The 26,072-nt window shown below is 38.9% G+C and overlaps 1 protein-coding gene and 1 pseudogene across 1 annotated transcript in view; one reads left to right on the forward strand and one right to left on the reverse strand.

The window, feature by feature from the left end:
- The window catches only part of ZNF277 (zinc finger protein 277), a 175,137-nt gene that overhangs the window by 144,720 nt on the left and 4,345 nt on the right, over positions 1-26,072 (reverse strand). The window lies entirely within an intron of this gene.
- Positions 4,918-5,641, forward strand: LOC114025420 (annotated as a pseudogene).

Genomic DNA, 26,072 nt, shown 5'->3' on the forward strand with positions numbered 1-26,072 from the left:
AAATGACTAAAAAAAAAATTAAGAATTTATTATTCCCCAAATAAAAGCAACTAAGAAAAGAGGAATAACTATTGACCAATACACCTACTTTCCTACTTCTACAAAATTTTTATGAGAATAATTTACAGCTGCATGGAGGCTATGCTTAATGGAAGTATAAGATGTCATCATGTAAGTTTCTTACAGATGACAGTCTGCCAGGGACTATATTTCTATGGTTACATGATTGACCGAATGGTGCAAAGAATACAAGATGCAACTGTGGTCATTGTTTGACTATAAAAAGAATTCAATTTGGTAGAGCAAAATACTGCTTTAAAGGATCTTTTCAACAAAGTGTTCCACATTCTGGACATAGTCAATGTGGGAATTTGTTTTGCTTGATTACGCATAACTGTTACCATGGTTTTGCTTTTCTTTTAAATTGGGGGGTGGGGGTGGGTAGGAGAGAGAAAATAAGTACTTGCTAATTCAAAAATAAAATGAAATGAAAATGAAAAAAAAAATCATATAGGATTTCCTGGGAGGAAGTGTGGTACATCAGAAAGAATACTGGATTTGGAGACAGATAATTTGGGTTTGAATCGAAGCACTTCTACTTAACTATCTGTATTCCCTATGGAAAGACACCTAACATTTCTCAGCTTCCGTTTCCTCTTCCATAAAATTAGGAAGTTACAATGAATGACACCTCTACCTTTCAGTATATGCTCCTGTGGTTCCTGAAAGATGTAATAATAGGGAACTCTGATATTTTTCTGATTATTAGTCATAAAGTGGGACATAATACAAAGACATGTATGCCTCACAAAGTTGTTTGCTGTCATCATGGAGAACTCTCCTGCCCAAGGTAAAATGAATGAGGGTTTCCCTATGGAATGTGAGGTTTTACATTTTGGGGGTTCCATTGTGCTGACTGTAGAATCTCATAAATGAGATCCATACTCACTCAAAAGAACTTAGTATATCTCATTTGCTGAATAGAAAAAAAAATTGTCTCTATTTTGTTCTATTTTTTAATAGAAGTTTTTTTTTTCCCAAAGTATTTAGGTCTCCTACTCTCCTAGAATTCTCTGGGTTATATGGGTTAAAATTTAAGTCCAAATTCTTTTCCCCAATGAATTGACAACCGATTTTTCCAAGTATAATTGTTAAGCAGTGAAAACCTATGTAAGTTTTTGTTTTCCAAAGGTCTGTCAAACACTCATCATTTGTATACATTTGCTTCCATGACTGGTGTTTCCATTCTATTCCATTGATTCTTTTTTCTCTTTTTCACCAAGGAACAGATAGTCTTGATGGTAACTATTTTGTAATATGCTTTAAAAATCTTAAGGCTTTAAAAAGCCTCTTTATCAACCTTTCTTTTTATTGTGCTCCTTAATTTTCTGGAGCTTGTTTTTCCATTGTTGGGAATTTATCTGACAGTCTTTTTTCCTGACAGTTATACAAAAAAAAAAGAGCTATCTATTCAAAGATTTTCATAGTAGAATTTTATGTAATCTCACACATACACAGCTGAAATTAACCTAAGTCCAACAAAATGGGAATGTTTAAATACATTGTAGAACATTAATGTAATGGACTACTATAAAGCAACTGAGATAAAGCAAGGACTTCATGAAATAATGAAAAATGAAAAAAAGCAGAACCAGGAGAATGGAATACATACAAACTATGTCATATGAGGAAAAGTGCATAAAAATGAATGGACAAAATATCCCACGGGGGATTTGGAGGGACTGAAAAAGTAGTACGGTATTTTACATGTTCAAATTAATTTGTGTAAATAATTAATAAGTTTATTACTGATGTTTCTTTTTTTTTTTTTAGTAAAACATTTAATTTAAAAATTGGCCTAACTGTCCACATAGAAAAAAACAAGTGGATAAAGAATGCCTTGCGTCCAAATTGTGATATGTGGCTGGACGGACAACTCCCAGAGATGGTCAATTAGTATCTATCTATCTATCCATTCATCTACTCATCATCTATGTCTATCTATCTTGGTTAGACCCAACAGAAGGGCAATGAATTGGGCAGAGAATCAAAAAAGTGAGCTGGATTATCTTTGGAGAGCTGTACATTTCTTTTAAAGCATCTTCCTGAAACTAAGTCCCATATTTTTGACATTATTCTTCTTCCAGTGATGATGTATGGCTTTAAGCCATGGAATACCACACTCTCCAAAGGAATAAAGGTGCAGGTTATTCAAAGGCATTGGAGAGATACATAAGTATGAACAGTATATTACATATTTCAATATACCTTCTGGGCTTTTCGACCACTCCTCTCTCACCCCCTGATCCAAGAACCTTAGGATAGCTACATTAGGTTAACCTTCAGGGTCCGTCTTAAGGACAATTTGATTTAATGGTCAAGGAGAAGGCTAACCTATTGTCTCAGTCCTCACTCCTTACTTGATGCCTGAAATAGTTATAGAAAGAGTAAAAGATTTAGAGTCTTAAGACCTGGGTTTTGTTGGGTGTGGTAGCATACAGGTGTAATACCTGTTAAAGGGGAGGCTGAGGTTAGTGGATCAATTGAGCTTAGGAATTTTGAGATGCCCTATGGTAAGCTGATCAGGTATCTGCACTAAGTTCAGCACAAAATGGTAAGCCCCCAGGAGTAGAGGGCTGCTAGGCTGCGTAAATGGCAGGGGGAGGGTGTGTGTGTGTGTGTGTGTGTGTGTGCGTGCGCGCGCGCGAACTGACCTAAGTTAGAAATTGAATAGGTCTTAGCTCCCATGTAGATTAGTAGTGGAATCTAGCCTATGAGTGGTTGCTGAACCTCCAACCTAGGCAAGATAAGGAGACTCTAATCCCTCCCCCTTTATTTTTTTGCCCTCATCCCCCAAGACCCAGTTTTGAATCCTTGCTCTCCTACTTAATTGTTTATTTAAAACTCTCCAGGTTAAATTTAACTTTACCTTCTTCCTTGGTAAATGAGACGGCTGGGATTAAATTATTTCTAAAATCCTGATCAGCTCTAATTCTAATTCCAAATTCCTCTGAGGAGAAAAAATATTTTCAATCCTCAAAACGATAATGTTACAAATTATAATAAATAATAATCACAGAAGGTTTTTGCCAGGACACAGAGGTGAGGGGGAGAGTATTCCACGCATGAGGGATCGCCAGTGAAAAGGGATAGAGTCAGGGGATGGTTTATCATATTCAAGAAACAGCAAGAGTACATAGAGAGGAAAGTGTTACTACTTTAAAAAAATAGGAAGAGGTCAGCTTGTGAAAGACTTCAAATGACAAACACTCTATTTATATTTGATCTGTGAGGTAATGGGGACCTATTGCACTTTACTCAATTGGTGGGGGGGGGGAGCTTAGGAAATTCACTTTAGCAGTGGAGTAAAGGATGGACTGGAGTGGGGAGAGACCTGAGGCAAGGGACATCAACCAGAAGGTTATTGCAGTAGTCCAGGTGTGAAGTGACAAAGGTTTGCACTAGGGTGGTAGCTGTGTGATTGGAGAAAAAAGGGACATTATAAGATGTTGTTAAGGTGGTAGGAAGGAAGAAAAGAAAGGAAGGAGATACACATTTATTAAGCACATGCTATGTGCTGTGCACTGTTCTAAGTGCTTTACAAGTATCTCATTTAATCCTCATAACAAACCCAAGAGATAGGTATAATTTATTCCCATTTCAGAGATGAAGAAACTGACACAGACAGAGGTTAAATGACTTGCCCAGGATCGCATAAGTAGTAAGTGTCTGAGGCCAAATCTGAATTTAGATCTTCCTAATTTCAGGTCCAGTGCTTGATAAGCTATCACACAGAATGGCTATACGGGGTGAGTCTAAGAGTGGCGTCAAGAATGACACCTATGTTACAGACCTTAGTGACTGGGTGGTGCCCTTGACAGTTATAGTGAGATGAAAGATTTTTTGTTTTGTTTTGTTTTTGTAGGAGAGGAAGAAAGAAAATGGGTTCGGTTTTGGACATTCTAAATTTGAATAGCTTACAGTGCCACCCGATCTGAGCTGTCGAAAAATGAGTTGTTGATGAGAGACCGTAGCTCAGAAGGAGAACTGAGCTGGGATATAGCTCTGGGCATAGTGATGATAAAAGAAATCTTAGGAGCTGATGAAATTACCAAGAGTGATAATATAGACTCTATGCTATTAGAGGGAACAGAGAAGAGGACTCAAGACAGAACCTGGGGGGATACTTGTGGTTAATGGTTGTGACCTGTAAGAACATTCAGCAAAGGCGATTGAGATAGTGTGGTCAGACATTTAAGAGTAAAACCAGGAGAGAAGAGGGTCACAAAAACTCAGAAAGGAGAGAATATCTATGAGGAGAAGGTACTCAAAAGTGTCAGTTTCTGCAGAGAGGCCAAGAAGGATGAAGAATGAGAGAAGACCATTGCATCTGGCAAATTAGAGATTATCAGAAACTCCAGAGACAGCATTTTCAGTGGAATGATGAGGTCAAAATCCAGACTATAGAAAAGTAAGGCTATAGAATAAGGCTATGGTAGAAGACTTTCTCAAATAATTTAGCTGATTCAAGTCAAGAGAGGTCAACAAGCATTTATTAAGCTCTTACTATGTGCCAGGAACCATGCTAAGTTCTGGAGACAGAAATACAAACAGAAAGAAAGATAGTCCCTGCCCTCGAGGAACTTACATTCAAATGACAGAAGAAAACATATAAAGAGGAATTGAAAAGGATGACAATGGTAAAGGTTCCCACCTTCCCCGCTAAGGGGAAATGGCAGTGAAAGTCTGATGAGTTAGAAGCGACTCCTGGGGAAGAATGAAGACATGGCTGGCCTGGGCCTCCTCCTTAAAAATGGATGTTTCTAGGAGGAACCAGCCTATCGGAGGGAGAGGTCAGAAGGACTGGAAGATATTTCTAATGTGAAAAGTCACCCAGGGCTTTCCTGTCAGTGCAAGATGGCAGTGCAGATCTCCAAGAAGAGGAAGTTTGTTGCTAACGGTATCTTCAAAGCCGAGCTGAATGAGTTTCTCACCAGGCAGCTGGCTGAGGATGGCTATTCTGGGGTGGAGGTTCGAGTAACCCCAACCAGGACAGAAATCATCATCTTGGCCACCAGGACTCAGAATGTCCTTGGGGAGAAGGGTCGCCGGACTTGTGAACTGACGGCTGTAGTTCAGAAGAGGTTTGGCTTCCCTTAAGGCAGTGTAGAGCTATATGCCGAGAAGGTGGCCACCAGAGGTCTCTGTGCTATTGCCCAGGCCGAGTCTCTGCGTTACAAACTCCTGGGAGGTCTTGCTGTGTGTAGGGCCTGCTATGGTGTCCTCCGCTTCATTATGGAGAATGGAGCAAAAGGATGTGAGGTTGTGGTGTCTGGTAAGCTCAGAGGCCAGAGGGCCAAGTCCATGAAGTTTGTGGATGGCCTGATGATCCACAGTGGAGACCCCGTCAACTACTACGTCGACACAGCTGTGCATCACGTCCTCCTCAGACAGGGTGTATTGGGAATTAAAGTCAAAATCATGTTGCCCAGGGACCCAAGTGGCAAGATTGGCCCTAAGAAGCCCCTGCCCGACCACGTGAGCATCGTAGAGCTGGAGGATGAGATTCTTCCTACCACCCCCATCTCAGAGCAGAAGAGTGGGAAGGCAGAGCAACCAGCTATGCCCTAGCCAGTACCCACTGCATAACAGGTCTCTGTAACACCTGGAATGGTGTGCCCGAAGCTCTTCTGTAAAGATCTTTAATAAAATCTTTTTAAAAACGAAACAAAAAAAAAGTCACCCAGGGATGAAGAAAGATTCCAAGGTAAAGAAAGAAGGTTTATGGGATGGTAGAGAAAGTCTTGTGGAGATGAGCCAGAAGTGCAGCCTAGAGAGGAATGAGATATCTCTGAGAAAAGGAGAGATGTAGGATAAAGATGATGAGATCAAGAGAGGTCTTTTAAAGCATGTTGAATGGTTTGCCTTGGGAAGAATGGCTACCTCTTCATTTGAGGCAGGATGAAGGAGGTAGTGGAAGAAGAAATCTAATTGAGGTGAGATGAAGAAGAGAGGAAATCAAATAGCTTAAATTTTTTTTCAGCAAAGTATGTGGAAAAATCCTAGGCTGAATGGGTTGGGTAAGGGGGGCAGTAGTACTGTGGGGCACTTGAGAGATGAGAATGTTTGGAGAAGCAGTTGTGGTGAGTGGGATAACAAAGTGATTACAGATGTTCAGAAGAATGCCTTAAATGCAATAAGGGCCCAATTGAGATTAGAGAACATAAATCTAGAGTGGACCCAGTTAGCACTGTTTCATGATTTTCTCTAGCTCTGTTAAGCAGCATGTGAATAGGAATGAAAGAAGTAAATGGTAGTAATTGTGGTAATCAAAGCTGGAATGTGGCAAGGCTTGATCAGCTATAGATGAAGGGGGCAAGAGATTCAGGTGTGGACAGTAGCATAGAGTTGAACTGATTCATTAAGGGATGGATGAATAGAAGGAAAGGTTGTATAGCCTTTGCAGGAATGATGACCTATCAAAGAACTGAGAGGTAGAGGGATAGTAAGGATGAATACCAGGGTTAGGAGTCATAGACTTACGACTATGCAGGAAAATTATCTAGAAAAAGATACAGTTATGAAAGATTATGACCAGATAAAATACTTTCAGAGCACAAAAGCAGAACACTTGTGGATGGTGTCAAGATCAAGGAAATGATCATCTTAATGTGAAACTAAGGTGGAATGAAGGAGTAGGTCATGAGAATTAAGTAGGCTAAGGAACTGGGAAGTTAGTCCTTAGCATGAGGTTAGGAGTTGAAGAGGAGAAAGACTGCCCTTTGCCTACTGGTTGGATTGGGTGATAAATTTGAATAGTGTGGACCTCAAAGGAGGAGACGTGGCTGAGTCATAGGGGTAGAGGGAGTGTTTGGAAGTAGCAATGGGGAGCCAGGACTATTTCAACTCCCTGAATCTGGGGTGTGAGGGTTTATTTTATGTCTTATGTAACCATCCAGGTAAGTGGTGCTCCTTAGCTGAAAATATGATTGGTGTAATGTGAAAGAGAGAGAGTAAAGAAGACAGGGTAAGTTCAAATTCTTTATGAGTATACTGTATAGAGATAAGAATGCTGACAGTTCTAGCACCTCAAATCTGTGGAACAACCAAGCGCAAAAAAGGACACAAGAAGAATACAGTGACATTCATTCTGCTGCCCAAAGACAAAACTGAGTGTAGTGAACCTGACAGGATAAGGATCATGCCCCTCTGTTGCTCACTTTTACACTGTGTGTAATAATTAATTAACAAGTGTTTATTAAGCAGTTATCATGTCCCAGGAACTGTATTAAGTGCTAGTGGAACAATGAAAAAGTGAAAACTGTTCCTGCCTTCGAGGAGCTTACCTTCTAATAAGGGAAACATGATGTATGTGTATGTGTATGTGTGTGTGTATGTATGTATGTATATAGTTATAAGATAAATAGAAATCAAGCACAAAGTAGATATGGAGTAAGGCAAACAAGCAGACATAGACTAAATGCTCAGCAAATGAAGAAATTGCTGATATACAACACAGCACAGTGGAAAGAGCTCTGAACATAGAACTCTGGACTCAAAGTCATGGTACATGGACTTCAAATCCCTACTATGCCACTTGCTTAACTCTGTGACCTGGCACAAGTCATTTAATCTCTGGGCCTCAATTTCCTCATCTGTAAAATGAAAAGGGTTAGACCTCGATACTCCCTTACAGCTCTAGATCTGATCTTATAATTTCCTGATAATGAAATGAACATGTGAGGCTTCTTTGACAACAGCCAAGGTGCCTCATCTATTCTTTGTGATGCCTAGCTCTTCATCAACAAACATGAAGTGGAAATGTTCTATTCCTTGTTCTCACAATGGATGTCTCCTGTGACCTTGTAAAAGTCATTGGAGTTTGTTCTTGGTAATTTATTTGCCTGGCTTCTGAGAAGTCAAAGCAGAATATGAACTGGGGTGAGCAGCTCTTTGAAAATGGAACCCAACAGCCTATATGAATGTTAAGTGTTGACCTACAGAGTTAATTCAGTCAGACCGCTTTCTCCGAGTGTTCCAGCCTGACATTTCTCTTTTGATTTTACAGTATCATTCTCTGTCTTCCAGTTGGATACCTTGTTCCTTTGTCTCCCAAATGATATTCTGTTTCTTTGTCTTCCCCGGAGACCTTAATTCCAATTGCTCTCGATTCCCAATCCCCTGTGAATTCCCTAGATCCTCATTACTTACTTTTTAAGCCTCTTGTCCAGGGACTTCCCTGCATGACATTTATGTGACTGAAGCTTTGAAATATCTTTCAGTGAAGGAATAAAATATTTTTTTGTAGTCCCTAAACATGGCTGCTGTTTTCACCAAGGGAGCTAATTGGGAGAAAGCAGAGGAACATTTTAAATTGATACCAATCTTCTTTCCTAATGAAGTGGAAACTACTATCTTTTTCTCTTTTTTGAAATAATGGGCTAGATCTTTTTTTCCCCCAAAATTACCTCTTTGCAACAAATGCATTCAATATTAGGAAGGAATACACAACAGACAATTTGTACATTGGTCTCTGAATTAAATAAGGTTTATAGTTGTTTCTACATGGGTTCAAACAAACACAGGGAACTGGATCTTGTAGACTGTGGAAATGAAGAGAAATTCTGACATCTCAATTTTTTAAAATGTTTAAAAGAAAGAGTACTTTAACTTTTAATATATTTATGCAAAAGAAATTCATGGGTTTTGAAATTGCTATGTAACTATCTGTAGTAGTATTAGGAAAATAGAAAAGGGAGATAGGAAGATGGAGGAAGCCACAAAACAATCTAAGAAATTAAATTGCAATACATCATTAGTACCAGATGGCATTCATCAGAGACTTCAGAAGTAGCTGAGCTACTAACAAAACATGTCTCTTATCGGGGAAAAAGAGCTACTACCCTGAAAGATTGAATTGTGGCAACATGGGGTTTAGCTCAGGAAAACTGGCCAAGGGTGACCTTGGGATTTATCAACAGCCAAGTGAGAAAAAAAGATTTTGAGCTACAGTAATGAATGTAGCTAGGTAAGTTTAGAATTACATATACATATATATTAGAGAGAAAGAGAAAAGGAGAGAGAAAGAGAAAAGGAGAGAAAAAGAGATAGGAAGGCAGAACAATTTTTTTCTTCTTTATAATTTTATCATTTCTACAGAGATAAAGTTTAGAATTTTGGAGTGGCTGAAATAAAATTCAAGGGGACATCATGAAAAAGCTCTGATTTGGATATCAATTGGAAAATATTCATAGAAAATTTTAAGTAAACTCAGTATAGTCAGAGATGTAAATAAGCATTTAAATAAATTTCATATAAGAGGAATCAATTATGAGACTTCTTACCTATGAAATTAAGACCAATATTTTTCACATAAATTTATCATCTAGAAAATGGCTTGACCAAAAAAAAAAAAAAAAGTTAGCATTGTTGCATTCCTCCCCCCACCCCCAACAGAATCAAGTTTTTACATCAATCACAGAATATCAAAGCTAGTGGGATCCTTAAAGATCATATAATCCAATAGTTCTCCACCTTTTTGATTTTGAGGATCTCTTTTTAAAGAAAAAAAGACACCCCTCTACGACAATAATCATACTACTAAAATACATGTAATCCATTTTCCACTCATCTCTTAATTTGCTTGGGTTCAGATCCAGGGAATACTTTTCAATGAAAAATTTATTTCATCTGGTAAATTACCCATTTTAGCTTACTCTGCCCCTACCCAGTTAAAATGGGGGCTTCTAACATCAATTACATTTGATTTGTTGAGTTAGGGTACTGTTTCCTCCACATAGCCTTTCCTGATTATGCTGTCAGAAGTGGTCAGTTTATCAATCAGAATTTAATAAGCACTTACTATGTATTTATATTGTGTTCACATGGTGAATTTCTAGAACAACTGTTGTGTGTACCAGTAATCTAGTACTTTATCTTGTGTTGCCACGCATCAATTTATGTGGGCACACATCTCTTCTCCAATTAGATCATAGGAGCCTTCATTTAGAGGTAGGAGAGAAAACTGAGCCCCAGGAAGGTTAAGCAATTCAACCAAAGTCACATGGGTAGCAAGTAAGCAGAGGTGAGATTTGAACCCAGGTCCTCTGACTCAAGACTCGTTGCTCTTTTCATGGCAGCAGGACTGTTGGCTTGGTAGAGAATGGCTGGTTATCCTTCCTTTGTATCTTTCACAGTGCTTAGCAGAATGCCTTGCTAAGGCGCTCAACATCTATTTGTCAAATAAATGATCAATGAAGAGGAACTTTGAAGGAAGACTAGACAGATGACAGGACCTGGCTTCCAGTTAGCCAAGGACGGTTAACACTGCTCAGTCACTAATGCTAATTCCAAAGCAGGCTAAGTCTACAAAGAAAGAGAAGAGGGGCGGCTTCAAAGACATGATACCATATGCCTTAAGGCAGCAGATCCTAACTCAAAGGATGGGAATACATAGGCAAGCTATTTATATCTAATTCCTCAACTGTAAGGAAGAGTGAGCAGTGGCACCCTGGTACTCTTGTAAGGAACAGCAAATACCAAAATAATCTGCACAAACACTCTTGAAATAATAATGGAAATCATAGTGAAGGAGTGGCAGAGCCAAAGAAAAAGAATACAAAGTTTAAAAATCCTGCCTGCAAAGGTAGGACCAGCATGAAAATTCTGTTCCTCTGCTGGTCCTTGCAAAATGTACTGAGAAAGATTTTGATGAATGATAAAGTCTTTAGGGCTGGCTGTCTAAGGAAAGTTTAATATTCATGAGAACTAAGGTCAACACACAAGACCGAATGTCCAGAAAGTCAAGCAGCAGGCACCATCTGCTTACAAAGGGCTAAAAAAAAAAATTCTTGGCCAGATCAGCTGGTAGACTACATGGACATATGGAAGTGTCTATAGTTCAGTCTACTATATACCAGCCAGTTGACTGATTTAAAATTAGCCTCTATTCAATAAGCTAGTGGCATTCATTACAATAAGCATAATTTAAGAACTAGGTTATTAGTTCTGATCTGTATTTTATTCATTGAATGACCCTGGGAAATACTCAGATCTGTTACTAATTTTCTTGGTCTTTAAAAGGAAAGAGGCAAGGAATTCTCTGGCAGCCAGTGAAAATAAAGCACTGGGAATTATTTAGTGTGTCATGATGTTTCTGATTAATAGCCCTAAAGGAGAAGAACAATGAGCAAAAAATGCAGACTGGAATTTTGTTTAAGTATATTATCAAAATAAAACATTAAAAAAGAATTTAGTAGTTTTACCTTGACTAAAGCCATTTATCTCCATAAATAGAAAGGTCTACAATCTCATCAATAGAAGTATTTCACCCAAAAGTGCAGACTAAAATCCATCCATATCTTCTCATCTTTTTCTACTCTTGTCTATATTATCCAATAAATCCTTAACAAGGGTCTACCCAACACTGTGGGAGCCTGCCTCTATATCTCTCCTGATGTTAAGTGTGGGTTATTTATTCCTCACTCTGGCTACACAATCAGCCCAAATCCTTTTCTTGTTAAATATTCCTTGATACTAATTTTTATTCAGTTGCTTTAAGCTTTGTTTTAACTTTCATTACCTTTCCCACAAACCCACCTCTGTTTGGCATTTTAAGTCTTTTGAAACTTGGCTCCAGACTGCCTTTCCAGCCATATTATACATGATTTCCCCATCATGGCCCAGCCAAACTGTCCTTCTTACTGTTCCTCCCACATGATATACCATCTCCCATCCTGTGACTTTGCTTAAGCTATTCCCTTGGATTGCATTCCCTTCTCAGTTCTATGTCTTAGAATTCTTGGTTCCCATCAAAGTTCAGATCAAATGTCATGAGGAATTTATTGATTCCCCCAACTACTAGTGACGTTTACTCCCCCAAATTATCTTGCATTTATTTTGTATGTACTTATATAGATACATGCTGTCTCTGCCAAGAGAATGCTTACTGTCTAATAGAGGGGGGAAGCAAGGGAGGGAGGAGTAGAATTTGGAACTCAAAACTTTATATAAAAATGTTAAAAAAAATTGAAAAAAATAAAGGGCTCCAGTTAGAAAAAATTAAAAAAATAAAAAGATGTATTATTCAAACTGGAAAAAAAAAAAGTAAAAGCACTAAGCAATACAGTTCTTCTCCTACACATTCTGGACACAGTTTATTATCCATATACAGTATCTACCTGAGATGTATATACTGATGGATCAACTCTATAGACTGTTCTTTCAACCTCAAATCAGTCTGGAAAACAGGAATTCTTTATCTATTCTTTAATCTATCCTGTGTGTTTAGCAAGGCTGAGCACTTTCAAGTGGTTGTGGATCTTCTCTCTGTGCATACATCTCTCTTTTTAATGAGCAGTCTCATCTTCACAAAGTCCTACTTGGATGTCTCAATGTAGTATGGAGATGAGTCTAGGTTCTCAGAGGCAATTCCAGCGAAGCATAAGCTCTGGCAGATTCTCTTCTACTGGAAAAGCTGCTGGTAAGGTCCCTCCTGGCAACAGAAATGCATTTTGAGCACAAACCTGAGCACAAATCGTCACTGATAGGTTGATTTGGGAGCCAGGGCTCTGAACAATGCATCCAATTATGAGTTACAACTAAATCTGGTATCTACTGTCATAAGATCAAAGAACATATCCAGGATATAGAGATGTGTAGTTTCTACGCAGCCTACATACTTTTAGAGGAGTTGTTAAGCTATCTATTAACATTAGCTTATTCTATATGTGAGAACTTATGTGTGAGTCACCAACGTAGTGGACATACTACTGGAGGAACTGAATCATATCAATCTTCACATCTTCATTATTAATGGAAGTAGAAGTCTGTAGAAGTGAAAGTAGAAAGGTGTAGTTAAATGGAATAATGACTCACAGGTTCTCCTTGCAGACAAATAAAGGAATCGACAGTTGGTTTTATCGTGTGCCAAAAGTCAACAAAAATATTTACTGAGACAGTCGGTCATCTAATAGTACCTACCTATGGTCAGTATTTTCAAAAAGACTACCAAGAAAATAAAAATAATAAATGCTATTTGAGAAAAGAATCTGTAGCTAAAGATGAAGAAAAAGAGGAATTTTGTGAAGAATTTAGTGAGATCCCCCCAAATTAAATAAAAAATTGATGACTTGGTGGCTTTATTGCAAAAGTAGGAATAGATATGAATCATGAAAAAATATGATTCAGGAGATTCTAGAGATGTGCAGGATAGACAAATGCTTCATATGTATATATCATGGATGCATTCTTTGCCTGTAGATACTAGATTTATAGTTGTACCTCTTATCAGTATAAGAAATCTTTACTGCTTTAATTGCTTCAACCTTAATATGCTTTTTAAAAAAACGGTGATTCATCTCATGGTCATTCAACTCATGTGTAACTAACGTATAGTCTCAGAGAGCTGTCAGAGTCCTGAGAGGCTGGGGTACTTGTTGACCATCACCCAGACAAAAAATGTCTGAGGGAAGGCTCAAATCCAGGTCCTCTAGACTCCAAGGTCAGCCCTCTATCCACTATTCCATGGTGCGTCTTAAGTGATATAAATACATATTAGACATTGCTTAATTTCAAGACTTCCTAAAAATGTTGTCTGTCTAGATTGAAGCAATACAAAACTGGCAAAACTCTCATCTCCCTGCCTTTACAATAGTTGTCCTTCAGGCCTGGGAATACTCTCTCTCCTAATGTCTTCTTCTTGGAATCTTTAATTTCAAGAGTTAGTTCAAGAACTACTTTTGGCTTGACATCTTTCCTAATTTCTCCAGCTACTAGTGTGTCCCTTTCTCCCAAGGATACAAGTGGTACCTACTTTGTGTGTGTTTTATATATTCCTATGTATGTTCATCGTGTATCTCCATTAAAATGCCCAAACCTTGAGGACAGGTTTTAAGTTTTGTCTTCGCATCTGTAGTATATAAGACACAGCCTGACACATAGGAACTTAATAAATGCTAGTTGAGAAAAGAATCAAGGCACTGAACATGGCAAACACCAAATAACATCATAAGAAATGAAACTGATTCTGTTTTTAATTTTATATTTTTATATTACATAGGAAATACGTCGTCACTGATACAGAACTCATTCTTTAACCTGATGTCTCTATAGTAAGACCATTGACTTGTTGGAGCAAAGATCAAAGTTAATACAAAGGTAGAGGAATAAAAATGAGGGGGGAAATGTGACACACAAAATGAACTCCAATATGAACTATCTAAATAAGGTTTGGATATCAAAAAATGGAAGTGGAATGAGAATATGTCATTGCCACTGAATTTATAAATTGCACACAGAAGCTTAACTGCCACAAACTAATTACCATAACAAGGAGACCAAAAGAGTTAAAGGCCACCTTCATCAGCAAACATTTGATTTAACTCATTGAGAAGAAATACATGCTAGCCAAAGGAAACTCCTGTTCAGAATATGCTTATTTGCAAAATCTTGTAGAGAAAGATGGGACAAGATCATTTGAGCTGTATTGTCTCATGAAACAACAGCAAGAAGAGGTGATGATAGATGGTAGAAACCAGTTTAAAGAGAGATTGGTGAGAAACTCAGGTAAGCAGAGTCATTCTGAGGGCATTCAAGAATGAAAATTGGAAAGTAAGCAACAGAGAAAAGATTAAAGGATATATAGACCTTGATAATAAACTTTTTTTTTAATAAACAAGGACAGTGAAGCCCCGACATTTGGAGTCAACTTCACAGTTCTAAATGTGCTCTTAAAAGAAGTGGAAATAGTGCTTATGAAAACAAAGGTGAGAAAAATGGGGTAGGGGACACAGAGGAGGTCTGTGCTAGGAGTGAAACAATTTTAAGGGTGTTGAATAAATTCCTAAAGCAAAATAATAATAACTAACATTTACATATGGCTTTAAGGATTACAAAATGATTTACATATATAATTTCATTTAATTATCATAACAACCTGAGGTAGGCACTATTATTATCCCCATTTTACAGATGAGGGAACCAACACAGAGAGGTTAAGTGACTTTCCAGTGTTAATGAACTAGTAATCTGAGGTGGGATTTGAACCCAGTTCTTCCAGACTCTAGGGCCATAACTCTACCCATCTTTCTATGCTCTCTCCACTGAGACATAAAACAAGGATGTTCATCAGTGTTACAGAGAAGGCCTACTAGAAGCCAAGTAAAAGAAGTTCTCCCAAGAGAAGCTAAAGATAGTATGTTGATTGCATCAAGGAACATAGTAAAACCTCCTAAATAAGAGCTATATCAAATAGCTATACTAGAAGACCCAGATGGATAAAGAATACCTATTGTCCAGGCTGAGACTTTCAAATCAATGGGTAACCTATAGAGCCTGTCCGACAGTATATATTTGGGAGACATCTTGTAGACTGGTAATAATGTGGGTTCAGTAATCAACATAAGGAGGAGAATAGATTGAATTTTCTTTGGGAAATGGAAAAGTTCTTTTAATGAGCTGAAACTTCTCCATGAAACAAAGGCAAATCTTAATAGTAATCTTCCAGTGATGTCGTATGGCTATAATACCACTATTACAACCACAACTACTACTGATGATGATGATAGCAGCTACCATTTATGTAGTGCCTACTATATGCCAGTCATTGTGCTAAGTGCATTACAAATATATCATTTGATTCTCACAATAACCCTAGTAGGTAGCTACTATTATTATCCTCATTTTGCCACTGAGAAAACTGAAGCAAACAAAGGTTAGGTGACTTTCCTTGGTGTTATATAGCTAGTATATGTCTGAGGCCAGATTTGAACTCAGGTCTTCCTGACTCCAGGCTCAGCACCCTATCCATTGTGCCACCTAGATGCTTGTAAGCTATGGAACACTACAGTTTTATAATGAGGATCATTTGAAAGGCAAAGCATATACACAAATTAGCCCTAGGCAGGCTAGAAAACATAAAAAAAAAGGAAGAAAAAAGATGAAATGGTATAAAAGATGTCATCAAAGAAATGTATGAGTGAAAAAGATGGGTTGGTCTCCTATCAAGAGCAAGGGATAATGGATGAACAGCCTGAGTGCTCTATGGATATACTCATGCTGTTAAGAGAAAGCAAAGAAGGTGCCTAGCACATTGGGCAGACCTCCAATGGTGAACTTAGGGGAGGAAATGAGAAAGAGTCACACAGGACAGTTAGGCATGGATAAGTTGTGATCTGTATCTCTGGAGAGAATACAACTATTGATGAAATTACAGATCCATTTGTGTAAAAATATCATCTCGCTAAGTAGTGAAGAATAGTAGAGTGAAAAAGACAAATGGCCATTAGCAAAGGCTCATGTGGCTTGACTTTCCATAAGTATTGCTTTCATTTTTGAGAAGGGACTCGGGTCTAAACAACACTTTCAAACGTTTACACAAACTGGAAATTTCTTAAGCTAAGAATTGATAATCTTTCAGGACAGAAGAATATATGCAAACTGATTTAAGAATGTCCTAAATGTTTCTCTTGCAAAAAGACATATACAATTTTTTTTAAAGGTATCAGAGATTAACGAGTTGATGAGTTGGAGGATGGGAGTGGTCTCTTACCCTTGAACATGTCCCCATATCAGTACACTGGAGTAGGGAGGAAGGTCAGAAAGGAGATAGGAACAGCCATCGTAAAAAGGCCAAGACTCTAGAGAAACAGAACCTGACAAAGGTCAGCTCCTTCACCCGCCCTGCATTTTTCCTTCTGATTTAGCATCAGTCTCTGCATCCTGAATCTTTGCTCTGGCAACAGCTTTTTCCATTTGCCTTGAATTGTTAGATTTTGCCTCTCCACAGCCTTCCTGGTATACCAACTCAGACTAGCTTTTTGGTTTATTCTTGCTCCTTTCCTGGTTCAGCCAGCCTCTCTGCTACTGCCCCTCCTCCTTACTTTTCCCCTCCTTTAAGGAGTCGAATTATCAACCAACAGCAGCCTTGCTTTGGGTAGAATCCAACAAAGAAAAAAACTTTTACCTGACCTGTGTGAAAACCAGCCTGTCTTCCCATCATATCAGAATGTGCATCCTAAAGAAATGGGGGTCTGTCCAGTTAGCCCTAAACATTTCAGTTTATCCTCAATAAACATTTGTTGAATCAAGCAAATCAGCTGCTTCGAAAAAACTCCATGAATCAATCCTAAGCTCATTTATAAAACAACACAGGTAACATGAGTGGCCCTGGTCCTCAGGAGGCTTGGGTTTTAGTCTCAGATGGATGACTTTTACCAAGTCACTTGATTTTTCTGGGTCCCTGTTTCTATATGTGTGAAATGAAAGGGGTTCTCTGTACCCTTCTAACTCTAAAATTCTATGATCCTATGCTTCTTTAACGAACTGCAAACAAAACAGACCAGATCAGCAGGTGAATTTCTTACCTGTGACATGTGTAGAACATATATGATTTTATAGGCAAATAATCATTTAATCACTGATGGTTTCCACCTCGCTCCAACTTTTCTAACAGTGATCCCACAGACAGTTAAAAAAAAAATCCATCATACCTACATTCTTGAAGGAAATGAAAGCTGATCGAAGAATGCAAATTAAAGTTTTATGACTCTAAATAATACATTAAATAGCTATGGTTACCTGAATTAATAAGAAGCCTAGGCCTGAGTACTTTGTAACAGTATGTCAGAGTCTGGTTATTTAAGAACATTGTCTTTTTGTTCTATTTTTTAAGAAAAAGTTCTATTTCAAACGTGCTAAGGAAGGGGCACTGTAATACTACAGTGACAGACACTGACTTAAAGAGATAATGTTTCCACAATGTGCTAAACTGGAACGATTTTGTACAGAGAGATATTTAGTTTAATACATACATACCATAGAGAATTTCAGAAGAATCTTGCTTCTTGGTGTTCTGAAATGAAGCCCTACTTCTTGAACCATACTAAGATCACCCTATGATATTATTCCCTCATTGGAGGGAGGCACCAAGCAATACTTACTAGGTGCCTACTAGGTGCCAAGCACAGGTCACTGAAGCTACAAAGACAAAATGAAAAGAAGCTTACTTTCTACCGGAAAAGTATACATTGTGCCATTCTATTTGACTATGGGTTGTATTCTAAAAGTATCCTAACTCCACTGTGAAAATCAGGATGGATGAGTGTAGGTTTAAGGCTAGAAGGGATCTCATTTTATATATAAGGAAACTCAAGCTCAGAGATGGTGACTTGCCTATGGTCACACAGCTAAAAAAAATGAGGAAGAATTTGAACTCAGGTCTTCCTATCTCCAAGTCTACTACTCAGTCAATTACACTATTTAGTTGCCTATATTCAAGGGATAATTCTCTGGTATTATAAGACATTGAAATTGGTTATAGCCAAAAGCTATATCACGCTTTTTTCAGGAGGTTTTTGAAAACAGGATAATATCATACGATTACCAATAAGATATGGAGGTTTGGACTAGATGACCTCCAGAGTTCCTTCTAGTGCTAACCATGATCTCATGATGTACTCTACATGGGTTGTTCTTTGAAAGTATGACCTAGATGCAAGGGTATGCTGGAGCATGCTCTAACTGGTTGGGGAAAGCAGGTTGTTAAATTTTCAGAGTGAACATTTATACTCCAGAAATGGCAAACTACAAATCGGGGATTGATTTCTTGTTTTGTTAATTGTCTAGATTTAAGAAAGGGACAGAGAAAATGTTAACAATGCAGATTAAATTTAAGAGTGTTCTGTGCTGCCAAAACTCCCCTGCCTTGGCCTAGAAGATTTCTCAAAGTCCTTCCCTATGCATAAAGCATAGAATATTCACTTTCAAAAAGATAAACAGCCCACCAAATTGGCATTGACAATGTCCACAATTAGTAATGTTCCCAGAGAATCTCAGAGCTTGAAGGGAACTCAAGCTACATCTAGGCCAACCTAGGTCTTGGCTCAGAATGTAGTATAATTAGGATGACAAATCATTGATCTAGAAAGACACCCTGAGAAAGCCATTTTGCCCAACCCCTTCATTGTGCAGATAAGGACTGTGAGGCACAGGGAGAAATTAAGGGACCTGCCCAAAGTCATGGTTAATATGGTGGAGATGAATCCAGGTCCTCAAACCCCAAGTCCTTTGGACTGTATCATTCTGCCTGCCTCTTCTGTCTACATCCTCTCCAACTAGACACTCAGTCTTCAGGTGAAGACCTCTGAAAGGGACCCCACTAAGGTAATCATTTTCACTTTTGGAAAGCACGAATTGTTAGACAAATCTGTCTCTCTCTAATTTTCATCTAAGGCTGTTAGTTTTGCCTTTGGAGATCCAGCTGAACAAGTTTAACCCCTCATCCTCAAGGCAGTATTTCAAATCCCTGCAGACAGCTATCCTGTCCTGTGTAAGCCTTCTTTTCTGTAGGCTAAAACATCCCAATCTTTTTTTTTTTTTCATTGAATGACTCTTACGTGCCATGCCCCATAAAGCTCTTCTCCCTCTTATCAGCATCCCACTTTCCCCACATAGCACAGCTAAGAGAGCATACATTCCAGTGAACACCTCCCAAACATAAGCAAGGAAGGGAGTTTGTTTCTTTTAGGACCATTGCCTGACATTTGTTGAGTCTGGCTTCTGCATGATGGGAGGTTACAGTTAATTGACAACCTCTACAGTTGTTAATACATGGAGACTAGTAGCTGCATTCATCTTCCCTCACAAAAAGGGCAACCATATAAACTAGGAAAATACATTAGCAAAACAATTCCTTGGATTGTAAATACTTTTCTAACATTAATGCAAATCTAGAACTATATCTTCTTTCATCTCTAAAGCCTGTAAAATGAATAGGACCAGGAATCTCCCTTCAGGGTATCACGTTCTACAGCAGTGCTGGGGATCATGAGGAAGGAACTGAATATTAGAATGATACTCAGTTCAGCAGTCTGGTGCTAATAAAACCAACATTAGGAATTTTATGCCCATATTCAGAAATACATTCTATTGGGTTGACTTTCAGGGTGATACAGTAGAAAAAACACTGGCTCTGGAGTTGTACGATCTCAGTTCAAATCTTATCTCTGATGCTTGCTATCTGTGCGATCTTAGGTAAGTCACTTAATTTCCCTAGGTCTCAGTTTTCTTAACTGTAAAATGATGATCTTTGAGGAACCTTGATGCTCACAGCCTATAGTCCTATGAACTCAGCAAGGTGAAGAAAACTCCAAGAGACTGAGCTTATTTTTGAGGTGCTAGTTGGTATAGCCCTTAGGGTGCTGGTCTCGGAGTCAGGATGACCCAAGTTGAAATCCTTCAGATTTAACTAGTCAGATACTTACTAGCTGTGTGACCCTAGGTGAGTCATTTCACCTCTCTCAGACTCAGTTTCCTCATCTGTAAAACAAGGGTTTTGGCCACAGTGGCCTCTAATATGTCCACTAGCTCTAAATCTATGATCTGTGATCAAGATGGGGAGTTGATGTAAACAAAGTTGTGACAGCATGGATAATTAAGAAAGAATGGTAGTTTTACAGCCAGAAGAACACTTCTCACCAGAATTACCTTCTAGTACAACCTCTTCATTTTAAAGATAAGGAAACTGGGGGGGGGGGGGGGGGAGCTAGGTGGCATAGTGAATAGAGTACCGGCCCTGGAGTCAGGACGACCTGAGTTAAAATTCAGCTTCAGACACATAACACTTACTAGCTATGTGACCCTGGGTAAGTCACTTAACCCCAACTGCCTCACCAAAAATTAAATAAATAAATAAATAATAAAGATAAGAAAACCAGCCTAGAATAGTTATCTGGCTTATCAGTGGTCACAGCAGCTCTAGACAGGCCTAGAACCCAAGTCTCATGATTCCCAGTCCAGTGTACCATGATGTTACCCATGGTAGTGTATAAGAGGGACCACTACTGGAAAAAGAACTGAAAGCACATCATCTTCTAATAGCGGGTTTCCACAAATGAAGGGTAAATAAATTTTATGAAAAAACCAGATTACAAGAATTACCCTGGCCCTCTTCCTTTTTTTCATTGTCCTCCCCCCTAGCCATTTTGAAGGCCTTTTGTTACAGTGCTTTTCAGTAAGAAGTCTGATTGATGTTCTATTATTACTCAAATGATTCCTACTATTAATTAGTTTAGAGATGTAATCATGATCAGTGAGTACAAGATATTTTCTTTTCTAATTGGCTATTACTGTTGAATACCAACATGTTGCTTAACAGAGCATTGTGTTAAATATGCAACAACCAGTTCGGTCTTAGAAACTAAACATCTATGCATATTTTGGTAAACACACTCAAAATAATTTATAACGGGTGCGGCCTCTATAATTACAAGGTGACTCATCTTTCATTGCAGAAAAATTAAAAATCAAGCCTGGAGAAAGCATGAGGCTGAGCATGAACTTCTTTGTAAAAATGAACATAATTAAAAGATCAAGCCTGTCCATTTCTTCAAGTAATAGGTGACTATAGATTGTGTGTGTGTGTATGTGTGTGCTCGCGTGCACGCTAGACTTATTTCATGAGTAGAGGGAACTCTCCAAAAGAAAATTCCCTCTACCAAAGCAGATACCTTCTGTGTAAAGGACAGCCTTAGACAGTTGCCTGGGGTCACAGTTAAAATGTATCAAAGGCAGGTCTTGAAGTCTTTCTTGCTGATTCTGAGATTAGCTCTCTCTCCACTGTGGCACACTGCTTCACACAATTTAAAGCTGTATGCCTAGTACTTATACATCACAGAATTACATTTGTGTCCTTTCTAGCAGGCTAATTATAGCATATGATGCCCATTATAGGATATCGAAGGGAACACAAATATGTGTTGTCCCTTCAGGTGGATTGTAAGCTCATTGTGGCTAGGGACCATGACTTCTAATTTCTTTTGTATCTCACACAACATTGGGTATGTACTAGGAGTTTAATAGATACTGGTTGGCTGATTCAAATTCATCCTATGGGGATAATCCAGTAGCAGCTGATTTCTCCTAAATGTCATTTAAAGCATTCAAACCACTAGAGTTATCATCAAGTCCTAAGCATTTATTAAGCAAGTGAGCCACACATGGTGCTGAGAGCTAGGAATACAAAGAAAGGCAAAACATTCTCTGCTCTCGAGGATCTCACACGGGGTGGGTCAGTAAACTTTGCTCTGTTCCATGGCCATAACATTACCTCCTAACCCTACCAATCAAGTTTTCAAATATATCTCCTCTTCACAAAGTGGATTAGAAAGCAGTGTATGAATGAATGGGCTGATGGAGAGTGCATGAGCTCATCAGCCAAATCTATCATCACTCTTGGAAAAAAAAAAAATCCAAAATATGAGACCTACTGACTATGGCTCAGTGGTGTTATCTCCATCTACAACGGAGAGCACATTTCATTCTTGGAGAGGAAGCAGCCTATATTCTCTGCCTTAAGTACTGATTCATTTCAGGTTAGCTTAGTTTACAGTGTCTGATACAGGATCTGCAGCATAAAATAACCCATCACTTTGTGGTAAGAGTCTAAATGCATAACTAAGCACAGACACTTAAGGACTAAACCAGCAGAAGTGAGAGAGCCTGTTCTTTTTGTAATTTCCTACTCATTCTTAGATGTCTGCTGAATTACACTTAGAAGGAAACTTACTAAATCATGTACTTGAAGATGGCACAAAACTTTGCCAGAACTGTATAAACTGAGTGGCTCTATCATTTTCTTTCTCAATAGGATCAGTTACTTAGCATAAAAGAGGAACTATGAAAGAAAAATTAAACATCCCCCCACTCCTGCCCCAATATCATATGAAGTTCAACACAATTCAATTACTGAGAAACACAGCAAAAACCCGGGCTTAAAGTGACCATGTGGACAATTACAGGAGAGTGCTAGCCACAATTACAAGTAAATTTCTGAGGCGCTAATGATTGTGTCACTGTGTAGGCAATGTCAAAGACATCAGGAGAGACCTAGTTGAGTTAATGGTTCAACTTGAACTTACATCCAGAATCATCTTGTATTGATTTGATCACCCTCGGTGTAGAAGCAGGCCTGGATTCACATATGTGGATTATATCTCTAAAATTAGATCTTGGGCACAGACAGGCAGGCAAGGGAAGGGAAGGGAGGTGATAACAAGGGCATCAAGAAAAAATAAAGAAATCTTGTTCTAAGAAGTAGAAAAATGACAAAGATAAATTTCATCTAATTCACAAGGGTTGGCCATCCTCATGGCCTAGAAGAGGGATGGGAAACCTGTCTAGAATATCACACTTGGGAAAATCTTCTCGTGTTCTTATCACCCCCAAGTATTCTTCTATCTTTGTGATTGGGTGGAGAGTTACCCACTCTCCTTTCTTCAATTGGTTTTTCCTGGAACCTCCATTTTTAAGAAAGTGCCCAGGACAGCCTTCAGCCATGCTCATTCCTGGGCCTCATTTCTCTTACCTTCCTCCCTACTTTTCAGTTACCTTTTATGTGTTGTCTTCTCCCATTGGAATGTAAGCTCCTTGAGGGCAGGAACTGTCTTTTTTTTTCCTATATTTGTATTACCAATGCTTAGCACAGTACCTAGTACACAAGTCTTTTGATTCCCGCATACATTGAATTTAAGTGAGGTGGAGTTGCACAAAAGCCGGTGGCCTCATTCTACCAGAGTCATCAAAGTCCAGTGGCAAGACAAAAATCAAAACAATTGGTGATGGATTGGGATGCAGTGGATGACTCCATGTCTTCCATATGTAACCAAGCTCCAACCACTCCACAGCACCTGCTTCTGCCGCCTTCACAGCCTGTTGAAACAAAGGGTTCACATCCCCCCCCCCACTTCGTCAGTGAAGTCTTCACATGCTTAGGGTAGACACTCCCCTCACTCACGGGTAGGTTGGAGGCGTGCTAGCTACCCTAAGTCTGGTTTAGCCTGTCTGCAGAAAGGATTTACAAGGATGTGACCACTGCTCATGGTACAGCTTCTTGAAGCCACAGGTGAGAGTTGGGTGGCAGGTGGACACCAAAGGTGGAAAACTGCCCTGAAAAAGGCTTGGCAGCCCTCACACCAGAGGTACTGACATCTGTACATCCCAGCACACAAGCAGCACGCAACAAGTAAATGTCTGTTGACTAAGAAGGTGGCCAGCTGTAGCTATATGTTTTTTGGGGGGATTTAGAATGAAATTTGTTAAGAATTTGGTCATTTAAGTTTTGAGTTACACTCTATCCAAACACCACTAGTTATTCAAGTACCAAAAAGACTAACAAAAGCACCATAAGATTGTTTCAACTATACTTCTTTTTTTATTTTTGGTGAGGCAATCGGGGTCAAGTGACTTGCCTAGGGTCACACAACTAGTAAGTATCAAATATCTGAGGCTGCATTTGAACTCAATTCTCCTGACTCCAAGGCAGGAGCTCTATTCACTACGATACCTAGCTGCCTCTGATTGTTTCAACTATAAAAGTGTTCTCTCAGCCTGGCTCCAGTATTTTTGGTAGACAAGAAAAGGATTTTTTTTTTGTCCTTCATTCCCATCTCACCGCAAACACTACAAGAGCAGTTTCATTCCACCTTCGTTCATCCCACCAAATCATCCCTGGATCTCCTTTGGCATGTACTTTGCCACACCAAGTTCATTCATCTCAGTTTGCTGGAGACTGAGTAGCATGTGAGGGACATCCAGAGAAAGAATTTGGGGAGGATAATTTCAGAGTCCACCAATATTTTCTCTCTCAGTCTGGAAACTCCAGGAATGTACATACTAGTAGCAGAAGTCATAACAATCAACACATTTCTAACCTTTCCCAGATTATTTTGCAGAACCTAGAAATTCAGGATGTTGGAGACATTAAAAAAAGGGGAGTGGATTTCCTTTTCTGCTGGTTTTCTTCCCCCCGAAGGAGAGAAGCACTAAAGGTATGAGATTTGACTTAATTCAGCTCTACAACAAGTAGCTTTCTGATAGCATATTGCTCCACAGATACTTAGAAAAGCTTAACTACAGCCATACAAGTCCCAGCCCACCTGGACAATAGCCCCAAAGACGATGACACAGGGCCTTCAAATACAAGTGTGTCAGGACGGGTCTGCCTTAACATATTCTTTTACAAAGCTAATTCACTGAGGTAGAGTGAAGCTCTACTCTCTCTAAAATGGTATCTCCATTTAACTAGGGTACCAAAATAAGAGATTGATTCTCTTTCCCCCTGGTTAATCCACCAATTTATTTTGCCTCTTATGTGACTAGTGTTTTTCTGGTTTTCCTGAAAAGCTTGCCTTCCGCAGCTCTCAGGAAGGTGGCAAGATAACAAGTCTGGATGGTATTAATTGACACTGCTGGTGCTATGATGCCTTTAGGATGCTTTTTAAAGATTAGGGCATTTTCTTTCCTGACCATATCAGCACAGAAGTTTCTAAGACACAAAAATGACTTTTTTCCTACATGTCCACCAGATAAAAATCATAATAATACCTTAGATTTACAGCACTCTTACTCTGGAGACCTCTTACCTTATTTGGGCTCCATTATCTATTCCTATGGGGTGGATGAGGAAAGCAAGTGGTGCTATCCTGTAATTACAAAAGGAGAAACTGAGGCAACAACGAAGATTATGTCACAGAGTTGCCTGGTAGTAAAGTTGGTACGAGAGACTATGTCTCCTCCCTTTTAATTCAGTGCTCCAGACTGGATTTCAAAGGGCATGGAGACTTCCTTCTTGTCCACATGCATGGGAAGGGGATGATGATTAATTGGTATGACCTCACCTAGTAATCAACCACAAAATGTTAGAGTTAGTAGAGAGATCTGAGATCATTCCTCTAACCCCCTCATTTCATAGATGAAACCTGGGCTATGAGAAGAAAATGGACTTACCAGGATCACATAGCTAGCATGTAAGTGAGAAAAGCTGGACTGGAAGATAAGTCTTCTGACTTCAATAAATCACCACGCAGTTATTAATAGCTTAGTATGTGTCAGGCACTAAACTAAGAGCTGAGGAAGCAAATTCAAAACTGAGATAAGTCCCTTTTCAAGTCCAACCAGTTCACTACCCAAAAAATGTCAAACTGGGGGTCAGAAGATACCAATGTCTGAGTCACTGGCTGTGTGACCTTGGGCAAGTCACTTAACCTTGCTAAGTTTCTTTCCTCACCTCTAAAATA

Source organism: Vombatus ursinus, unplaced genomic scaffold (assembly GCF_900497805.2).
Source record: "Vombatus ursinus unplaced genomic scaffold, bare-nosed wombat genome assembly UNPS02014830.1, whole genome shotgun sequence".
NCBI classification, from domain to species: Eukaryota; Metazoa; Chordata; class Mammalia; order Diprotodontia; family Vombatidae; genus Vombatus; species Vombatus ursinus.